The sequence below is a fragment of the Hydractinia symbiolongicarpus genome, chromosome 4 (assembly GCF_029227915.1).
Source record: "Hydractinia symbiolongicarpus strain clone_291-10 chromosome 4, HSymV2.1, whole genome shotgun sequence".
Lineage (NCBI taxonomy): Eukaryota > Metazoa > Cnidaria > Hydrozoa > Anthoathecata > Hydractiniidae > Hydractinia > Hydractinia symbiolongicarpus.
This window is the reverse complement of record NC_079878.1, coordinates 12,559,947-12,570,505: the sequence shown is the minus strand read 5'-3', so window position 1 is coordinate 12,570,505 and position 10,559 is coordinate 12,559,947. Positions and strand designations below refer to the sequence as shown.

General features: G+C 34.4%; 1 long non-coding RNA gene across 1 annotated transcript in view; it reads right to left on the bottom strand.

Moving 5' to 3' along the window:
- LOC130641343 (uncharacterized) overlaps window positions 1–5,893 on the bottom strand; it is a 75,803-nt gene extending 69,910 nt beyond the window's left edge. Inside the window, exon 1 of the long non-coding RNA XR_008982451.1 lies at window positions 5,703–5,893. This is a non-coding gene — a long non-coding RNA (uncharacterized LOC130641343). The remainder of the gene's footprint in view (window positions 1–5,702) is intronic.
- Between the last annotated feature and the right edge of the window lie 4,666 nt (window positions 5,894–10,559).

The window sequence follows — 10,559 nt, the reverse complement described above, 5'->3', positions numbered from 1 at the left end:
TAAAATTTTTTGTTCCTGAAAGTTGACTGGCTTTAAACCTTTCTGCTTTCTTAGCATTGAAATAAGCCACTCCGCCGCTATTCCTTTGCAGGCTTAATTTTGTTTTAAAAAGATTTAATCTTTGACGTCAGTTAACTAGAGAATTGATATTAAAACTGGCTGAACTGACTTGAACAACGCTCAATCAATAGTCATGACCAGGGGCGGATCCAGCCTTTTTTTAGACTTAGTCAAAATATTGCTGCTGCGCAGCAATATTTGGACAAAGTCTTGAATTTAGCAGCTGGGGGTCCTGGGGGCGCTGTAAGCCCCCCTCCCAGGTGGGGTCAGAATCTTTCACTAATTTAAGCTTTGCGGGTACAAAAATCGCCGAAAATTGTCTACCGATTTATCTAGTTATTAATAAAATTGACGAAAAGAAACGGTAAGCTATAAGAAAATCTCCAAGAACATTTTTTGTAACAATCAACTCTTCGTCCTACACGTCTTATTTAAGATAGATAAAGGCACTAAAATTAACAGGGATTAACTACAATAAAGTGAGACAATTGTGAATATATTTCATTATTTATAAACTCCTGCTGTTTCTGCCAATATCAGGCTTCATCAGCATGACTAGGTGATCACACCAGCCATGGACAGCAAAATAAAACACAATCATAACAAAAACAATAAGAATATGGAAAGATCAGGATAATGAAGATGAAATGTACATACACGTGATATGATACATACACCTCAACCCATGTATTTATTCAGATATATTTGTTTACTCATAGGGCTAAACTCAAGTTTCGTTTGAACTTTAAGAAGAATTAAGAAGGGCAATTTTCTGCTTTTTTGCATGCTGAAATAGGAAAATGCGACTTTCGCTTAAGAAGGTTGCAACCTGGAACAAGGCTTGAAGTCTACACCATTACCTTCATAACAAAATAAAATTTTTAACTGATCTTCATCAAGTAAAATAGATGGGCGTGGCAATATACACTGTGTAAAGAGAGTTCAAAACCGTAACAAGCCGAGCTGTGGGTAAAACGTATTAATTTTTCTCTTTATTACTGTTGACAAGGCAAGTATTGATAGAAAAGGAAGCCACGTCTGGGGGTACAGATGTTGATTGCTTCGGTTTTACCTGCCTCCTCAGGTACAAACACAACTCACAAACAATATGGGAAAGGGAAAATCTGAATAAACTTTTTTCAGATATAAAAATATTTGCCTTTTGGTTTTTAAAAGCAATTGAAAACAAGGATGCTTGGAATAAAAAGAAGGATGCAAGAAAAGTTCTATGGATGTCAAGGTTTGTGATAAATTTTTCTGTACCCCTGATTTTTTCTGTACCCCCTCGGGTTTTGGCTAATGGTTTTTAGACTTGGTTATATGTCCGGAACTTCAAAAGTCCATAATGGTAGATTGACAGTGACTATACTTTTTTGCAAAAGAGAAGAAGAACATGGCTTTTTCATATGTTGCACAGATCATTTTCCATAATAAACTTATGTTTCCTTTGTGCAGCTTGGATTATTCTAATATCACTAAATGGAACAGACACTAACTAATAACAAAAGCAATAGACGGTAGTGCTTGCTCCAGCTTTCTTATATATAAAAACTAAGAAGGTAGGATGTTTTCACAGTTTTTATCTAGCTTGTAGTTACGTACACAGTTTAATCAAATAAACGAGAGACATATCTTACTCCTAACAGTTAAATCGATACCTGTATATATATATCAAAGTAAGTTTTATTTCCATATGAACTTAATTGCTTTCTAATAATTAATATCATAGCTACACAAACAAACAAGTGCACATTTTCCCTTAAGATAGGCCATAACCAATGTAACATACCACAGTATTTCCCATAGCTGTAATAATACTCTTTATTGCCTTAACAGGCAAAAGTCCTAATCTGAGGAGAACGTTGTTTTATTCAAGTAGACAAGTTTCAAGGTTAGATACATATCCATACACAAACAGAAACAACATTTTGCAAAAGACACTCTCGCAAAAAGACTTATTGAAATTCCTAATATCAGCCAATCTGAGGGAACACGTTGTACTATGGAACAGACAAGCATTGAGGTAGAATACACATCCATACACAATTAAAAACAATAAATTGGACAAATGGCGTTCCAAGTAAAGGCATATTCAAGTCTTAATATCAACCAATCTAAGGAAACATGTTGTTCTATAAAATAGACAAGGTTTGAGGTTGGATACACATCCATACACAAACAGGAACGATATTTTGCTCAATTACCCTTTTGCAGAAGTATGTACATATTAACTGCCTTATTGCAGGCTAAACAAAGAGACATTTTTATACTATGCATTGAACAGGCTGTAGTGTTCTTTACTTATCCATAAAGCAGTAGAAAAAAGTATCCTCCCTGGAAATGAAATATCGAAAGTTCTAAATCAGACCAATAAATGCAAAAACCCAACACAGTAAAATAAACAATCATTAAGGCTGGACACACTTTCATACACCAATAGAAATAGTTTTATGGCGAAATATTCTCCTGCGAGATGATGGGAAGCCTAACATGCTTGCATGTACGAAGATTGAAATGGGATTCAAGAATGCATTGTAGAAAATTATATCATTCTCTTCGTAGCCATCTATTGTACGTATGCAAAAGTATTCTTGGGGAGATCTCAGATAAAGATTAGATAAGTGACGAAGCATTATGTTTTCATTAGGAGCAATCATGCAACATAAATGAAAAAAAATCAATAGTGTCCCCTTTTAAACAGCTGTCCTTCGATACCTGTGTTAATACTCTTATGCTATTCTGCGCAGTAGATATTATTATAGATTTTAGATTTGCATGTTAAGCAGGGAGGGGCACTTGCTCGTCTGTACTGGAATTTTGTTACCAGCAACAATTCTTCTGTCGAGAGGTTACAGATGTATAATTATAAGTCTTCAGAACTTTTATTTTTCAAACCACAGCAAACAAATTCAACAAGTTAAGAAATTTTCTGTGGACTCCAGCAACTCAAATACAAGTTACCAAGTTAACAAGTTACCAAGCAAGGCATGATGTTTGTGTTCTTTTGCTTCTGTTCCTTACATGACCACTGCTATGGATTTCACGTCATACCTGGTAGTGAAGGCCAAAGTGATGCATCTGCTTCTTTTTACACACATTTAGAATGGGTCCCATTAGATATTTTTTATAATCATACGTGTAGTTAAGGTGAATACGTCAAGAACAGAAAGTCCGGATTCTACCAACATACGCGCTTGTTTCATGATGTTTTTCACAGGCACACTCATAGGTGTACCACTGCATTTTTCTCAAATTCCATTCTTGGTTTCACAAGCCTGAATATGTCGACTTGTGAACACTTTAACAGCTTCATCCAGAGGATAAAAAGTTCAGTTAAATTGATCAGCCAAGCACATTTCATGTTGTATCTGCAGTTTTTCATTCACCAATTGATCAAATTGAAAGAACATAGTTTCAAAAAACGACACACTCATAGGTGTACCACTGCATTCTGCTCATCTTCCATTCTTAGACACGGAATTGCCGGTCTGGGAAACAAAACTGATTGAAATAACAGCAAGACATCAGTATTTGGCAATTTTACGTAGAATTTGAAATATACGCTTCTTTACAAACTGCCTTTCTTGTTTTACATGAATGAGTTTAGTTTCCTCAAAAAATTATTTTTTGTTGAATTTTATCTAAAACACTATTGAGTACAAATATAAACTGTATGTATTTAATTTCCATATGCCACAGCTCAGGTTAAAATCTGAATAAACTAACTTATATTTTAAGTTAAGAACAATTTCTGGTTTAAACGAAGTGTGCACTACAAATGAAAATTTGTTTTCAGACTTAAATTTAACAAAACAAGACCAATGGAGTGCGCATTACGAATGATATCATGGTCTAGTATTTGATTCGGAGCCTTTTCTTCTGAAAATTTGTTTTTGTGCCTAAATTCAACAAAACAAGAGAAACAGACTGTGCATTATGGATGATATCTTGGTGTAGTATTCGATTCAGAACATTTTTTTCTGAAAATTTGTTTTCAATCTCTGAAATTCAGCAAAACAAGAAAAACGGAGTGTGCATTACGAACATTATCATGATCTAGTATTCGATTCGCATCTTTTTCTTCTGAAAATTTGTTTTATGTCCCTAAATTCAAGGAAACAAGACAAATGGAGTGGGAGGTCTCTTCTTAACCCTTAGAGTACTGTTTATTGCAAATGCCCAATTTACAAATTTAAGCTAATCTTGTGTGTCATGGATTACTTGTTCAATTAGAATATTCAATCTAAAGTGTGTGTATGGATGACTTCTTGATCTGGAAATTCTTTTTCTGTTTTGCAATTGCCTAGTTTACAAATGTAAGCTAGTTTCATGTGTATAGATTTCTTTTTGTCTGAAATCGGGCTAATGTTGCGTGTATGGGTCCTGATGTGAAAATTTTCTCCTTCCTTTTGTAAATGCCTAATTAAAAAAATCGAGCTAATCACATGTCAATAGATTATTTCTTGATTTCAGTCTGAATCTTTTTTTGCAAAATGCCAAAGTTATTAAATCAGGCTAATCTCATGTATGGATTGCTTCTTAATACGGGTATATTATCTCCCCAATTTTTTTTAAAAGACCAAATTTACTAAAACAACTGAATTTAATGTGTATGGATTGCTTTTGAATATGGGAACTCATCCCTGAGCTTTTTTCGGTGGTTAATCAAAGCTTTTTTTTCAATATGCAAAACTATTACATATAACGTTTTACCTTCACAAACACTAAGATCCACAGGAAAATATTTTGTAGGTTCTAATTTTTAATTCTTGTCTATTGTATATACTTTAACTTTTCAAAAGCTCTGCCCTGGTTGACAAATTTTCTATCTATTAATAATTTATTATTTTAAATTTAATCATCATGCTTGATGTGGATTTAGGCCATTGCAACTTTGAGTTCCTATAATAAAAATAATAAGATAAACAAAAATAGATCAAGCATTTCTCTAACATAAAAACAGTAAAAATGTTAGGACTAACCTTCACTTGTTGTAAGGATTCTTCGTTCTCTAATGATCTCACTATTGTTTCTGTCGGCAATATTGTCTGTCCGTTCTCTATAAACAAAAAAAGCACAACATGGCAATCATCATCATCATCCTCGGCTTAACGTCCGTTTTCCATGACCTCCATGACCCTCTTTCAATCTGATCTAGACTGTGTTAGATCTAAACTCAACTTCCTCTGTATCAAGTCTGTCCTTATAACCTCCTGCCAAGTATTTCTTCGTCTGCCTCTGGGCTTTGCCCCAGGATCTATCAAGTCCCCACACTTTCTTACCCAATTATCCCCCTCCATTCTTTCCAAGTACCTCACCCAATTCAATCTTCTTATCTGGATAACATCTTTAATTCTACGGATACTTAGTCTGCTTCTTAGCTCATCTGAACTCTTTCTGTCTCTGGTGTTACACATCCACCTAACCATTCTCATATCATTCCTTTCTAAACGGTCAAGGTCTTCCTGCTTCACTGCCCATGTCTCACTACCCTACAACATAACACTTCTTACACAGGCCTCATACAACCTACCTTTTAACTCAATTGACAAGACTCTGCTAATCAACAAAGGAAGATCCAAGCAGAACCTATCCTGCAAGTAACACTTTTTCCAACACGCCTTCACTGCCCAACATATCACCTAAGTAACAGAAGTTCTCAACTATCTCTAACGAGCCACTGTTGTACATCATTGAAGCTGGAAATACTTCATTCTCTATTATCTCACCTTTGCAACGCTTGCATACAAACTGAATGTCAGCTCTTAACCTTCCACCAATACTACTGCACTTCTTATGTACCCAATGCTTGCAAGTCTGACAAAAAATTGAGTTACCACCAAATCCTGAAATATGTTATATGCTCAGAAGTTGATATCGCCAATTATTTGTGTACTGTCATGTTGATTTTGCAGATTTTTAGCTTAAAGTGATAGTAAGTGCAACCCACACAACATTACTTTCATATTCTTTTTCTGAAAATCAAATTTTAAAAACAGCTACCATTGGTTGGCAAGCCGCACCACGTCCTCTAAACGGCGTGGGCATCTTCGAAACTGCTTGTAATTTTAGAACAAGGGTGCTGATAAGCTGCATACGCCGTATAACGTGCAGGCGTGTTTGGGCAAGTTTAGCGTTTTGCAAAAAAATTGAAGTATTCACCCGAAAAAACCTGCATAGACCATAAAGTAAACTATGTGGTAGTAAAGTTCTTAAAAGAACTGTTTTTGATGGTTTTTGATAAAATTTACTTGATAAATAACTTTTAATTTTTATTAACTTCTTTCTCTTAAAGCATCTTTTTCCAACTATCGTCCACAAGGTATGTTACAAGGAATTGAATTTTGAAAATGCTCCAGGCAAGTTCGGGAAAGTGCGGGCGGTTTTGGAAGACAATCACTAATTTAATTGGAAAAGTTGCCCGAACTCGCCCTTATATATGTGGCTGTTTGCAGCTTATTGACACCCTCTTATTTTAGAATATTCTCAGGAATAATAGACCAAGAGAAATTACATCACAGTTTTTTGTCCACCGCCCACGTGTGTTTGAGAACAACCCACATAACAAAGTTCATTATTTTTTAAATTATTTGTGTAAAAATTACTATTTCATTCACGATAAACCATTTGTCAGTCATTTTATTCGCCCAACAAAGAATCCTATCCAAGGTGCTTTTCTATTAGTGCTGAATTTAATAATTGACATGGTTCAGCATAGTTTTTAAAAGGGTCTGATTGCAAAATATGATTGCCAAAGTTCAGCACTTGTAATATTTGTGTATTTGTGTACTCAGCTTCTAAAACACACACAAGAGACATTATAATTTCCTCTGGGTGATTACATTAATGTTGGTTGAAAAAAAACCGAATGATGAGAAGCATATGTTTTTAAATGGGTCTAGGACAATAAACTTATTTAATTTCCCTTGGCCTTGCATCAATCAAATTCTGAAAAAATAAACACTTCTAAAATTATTTTGTCAGATTTGGAAACTGTTGGTATGGTTGGAACTTTGCGTATAAAATTAGTAAAGTTGCCAAATTGTTTAGTTTTTTTCTTTTATACTTTTCCGAATTAGCCTTAATTATTTATAAGATGAAAAACAGTGCTTTCAATTCCATTGACTTGGCCATCCCTTAAAGGCACTGGAAGCTTCACTATATGAAAATGTTTTCTTTTTCTTTTAGATTGTGTACAATGGGAGTGAGTGATGTAATCTTCTAATGCGTGTGGTGAAAAGAAGGCGAATCCGTTATTGTTTTTCTGCCCAAATTTGAAGCTATTTAATAAATCTTGATAAAGTTAAAAAACTGTTTTGATTTGTTTGTTTTTGTTTTAATTGTTTCCCGTGAGTTTTCAAAATTCGTTCCAGCAGATTCTGTGGCTTCTACTGCCGGTATTTTTACGTGAAAAAAATACTGTTTTCATTTACGAAATCGTTAACGTTAGGACCAACTTCTGCGGGTAGTACAACTCGATGTATCACATATCTTTCGGAATACTGCTAAAAGTGTAATTTTGTATTGCGCTCTTTACTTTTACCATTCTGTGGGAAAAGGCGGTACAAAATTTTAACACGCGTTATTCGTTTTTGTTAGTTTCGCGTAATCTAATTTTCTCGCACATTTTGAAAAGAATATCCCACCCACATCAAATACTCGCGCAGTCTATTCGCAAAAAAACTGTTTTTGAGCAACGAATTGTTCCGCAGAGCGTTCATTTTCCTACCTCGTCCCCAGGGTTCTTCTATATGATATTCAATTTTGATGTATTTCGGAAGATGTTAGCGCCAATTAAACAAGAAGCGCTAGGGACAAAGTATTGGATAGTTTAATTTTGCTTGCAACTTGCGAAATGCTTCGCAACCTTTTTTTTAATTTCTAGTTGGATTTTACGAACAGATTCAACATTATCACACTTTAAATCAGTAAGCACCCGCGCCAACATGTCCGCAGTAGCTATGATAGTACGGTAAGAATCCAAGCCAAAAGGCGTGAGTCTTTGACTAATCCTGACGGATGGGAGTTAAAACTATAGCCTAACAGGTTATAAGTAACCACGCAGTGCGGAACCTAAATTTCCTACGCCGGCTCCCGGCCACATATTGTTGGACTACGCATAGAGTGTGAAAATTACGTCACGATTTTGACGTCACATGCCCCTTTAGGTGAGATGGGGAGGGTTGCGGGCCATAGCTATTTGATTTTTGACTAACTGAGTGACTGATTAGTCAAAATGAATCAGTCAAAATCTGTAAGCTACTAGAAATTCAAAAAAGGTTGCGAAGCATTACGCAAGTTGCAAGCAAAACCGAAACTAGCCAATAGTTGACCCTAGTGCTTTTGTTTCTCTTTGATATAATACGACGAGGTGCTTACATCTTACTGTAGCTGATATCTGGGAAATACACCAAAACTGAATATCATAGACGTAGAAAATCCTGGGGACGAGGTTGTAAAATAAACTCGCCGCGGAACAACAACAACTCGTTGTGCAAAAGTAGTGATTTTTTGGCAAAAATACAATATATATATGCGGAATATTTCTTTTAAGAAGGTACGAAAATTTAGATCGCGCGAAACTAAACAAAAACGATAACTAAGAAATTTCGTAAAACCTCTTTTTCACAGAATTATGAAATTAAATATTGATAATAATCACAATATTGTCAGTGGTGGCCGACGTAAATCCAACATTGATGAAGCTTTTAGCGCTAAAAATCCATGCAAAGTTAAACTTTTATAAAATTAAAACCCTTATTTTGAAAGAAATGCAATACATCGAGTTGTACAATCCGTAATGTGCGAAAATGTCACGAATTAAGGGGATGCACATCGTAAGGTACTCTTTCAACCGGAAAATAATACTCGGAACGCTGATAATAATAGAGACTTTCAGAGACAAGAAGGCGAACGAAGCAGCATGTGTTTTTTTCACTTAAAAATAATGGCACTAGTTATGAAAACCGATTTCTTGAAGCCAATGAATCTGCTGCAATAAATTTTGTAAACTCACGGGAAACAATAAACAAAAACAAAAAATCTAAAGAAACGAAAACAATTTATTAACTTTATCCAGATTTATAAAACAGCTTCAAGTTTTTGACAGAATAACAATAACAACGCGGGATGAGGTTTCGCTTTCTTCTTTTTATCTCACGTATTGAAAGATAACATCTCTCGCTCTCATCGTACGCAATCTAAAAAGAAACAGAAAATATTTTTATATAGTATATTATATTATATATATAGTAAAGTCTTTAAATACATTAAAATCCAGTGCCTTTAAGAGACGATATTTAGAGCTAAATTTCTAAACTACAAATATATATCTTTTTTTGGGAAAGAGTGCTCAAAAATTATTTACTAAATACAATATGATTGATACATGCTTGATAGAATTAATAAAGTCATGCAACTCTGTTTACTTTGAGGGTTGTCTTCTTTTGGGGATTGGTAGTTCAGTTGGTAGAGTGTTCACTTCATATTCAAATGGGTTCAATCCCATATAACAGCTGTTCCTTATTGAACAGAAATTTAAAGGGTTTTTGTAGCTCAAATGGAAGCTTTTTAGCACACTAGAACCGTCATGTTGTCCCTCCTGGAACAATTGACAGGGTAAATGTATTGCAATTAATGAGGCTAACCACATAAAATATAGATCACTACTTTTTGTGGCCAAGACAACAGAATTGAAGGCACTGTTTTCCATTTGGAAAGTACAAATTGTACTGAACAATTTGCTCAAGGTTGCCCTCATACTTATGGCTTTTTTGGCCAGTTGACACGCATACTAATCTACCATACTAAACACAAAAGTTACGAAAAATATAAAATTTGATTAAGGTGTATTATATGGTTTCACATTCCTAAAGGGTCATTCAAGAGTAGTTTTTACATATCTTAACTTAGCAATACCACATTATTGTAAGCTCATGAAACACAATGCAAAAACATAGGGTCGTAAAGAAAATGATGAAGCCCTAAATTTTTTTTATCTTTTTTAAATATTTTATATATGTCCAAACTTAATCTCACAAAAACAATAATTACATTAACGGTTGCCACCATTATCGAACAAAAGTCCAATTGGTCATTTGTGACTTCACACGTCGTACATAAGCTAACTTCTTGAAAAATTTATTGCTATAGGTTTGAGTGTTGAAGAATTTAACAACATGCGAAAGTAGGTAAACAAAGTAGAATTTCCAGGTAAAGGCACCATTTGATAACATAGTTCAGATTTAGAACATATATCAGTAAAAAGACAAAAAAGTACAAAAGTTTTTAACCACAAATGAGCAAATACCTTAAAGAATAAAGAGGTATTTTCCCGTTAGTTTTGGATTGATGACTTAAATTTATTTCCACAATGCAACAAAAAAAAAGCAACTTCAGTTTTAGGAAATATTTAAAAATCGTGTAATAAAATTAAAAAAAAAGGGTTTTGTTAATCATTATGAATTGAATTTTCTTCTTCTGACTGTACCTAGAGGTAG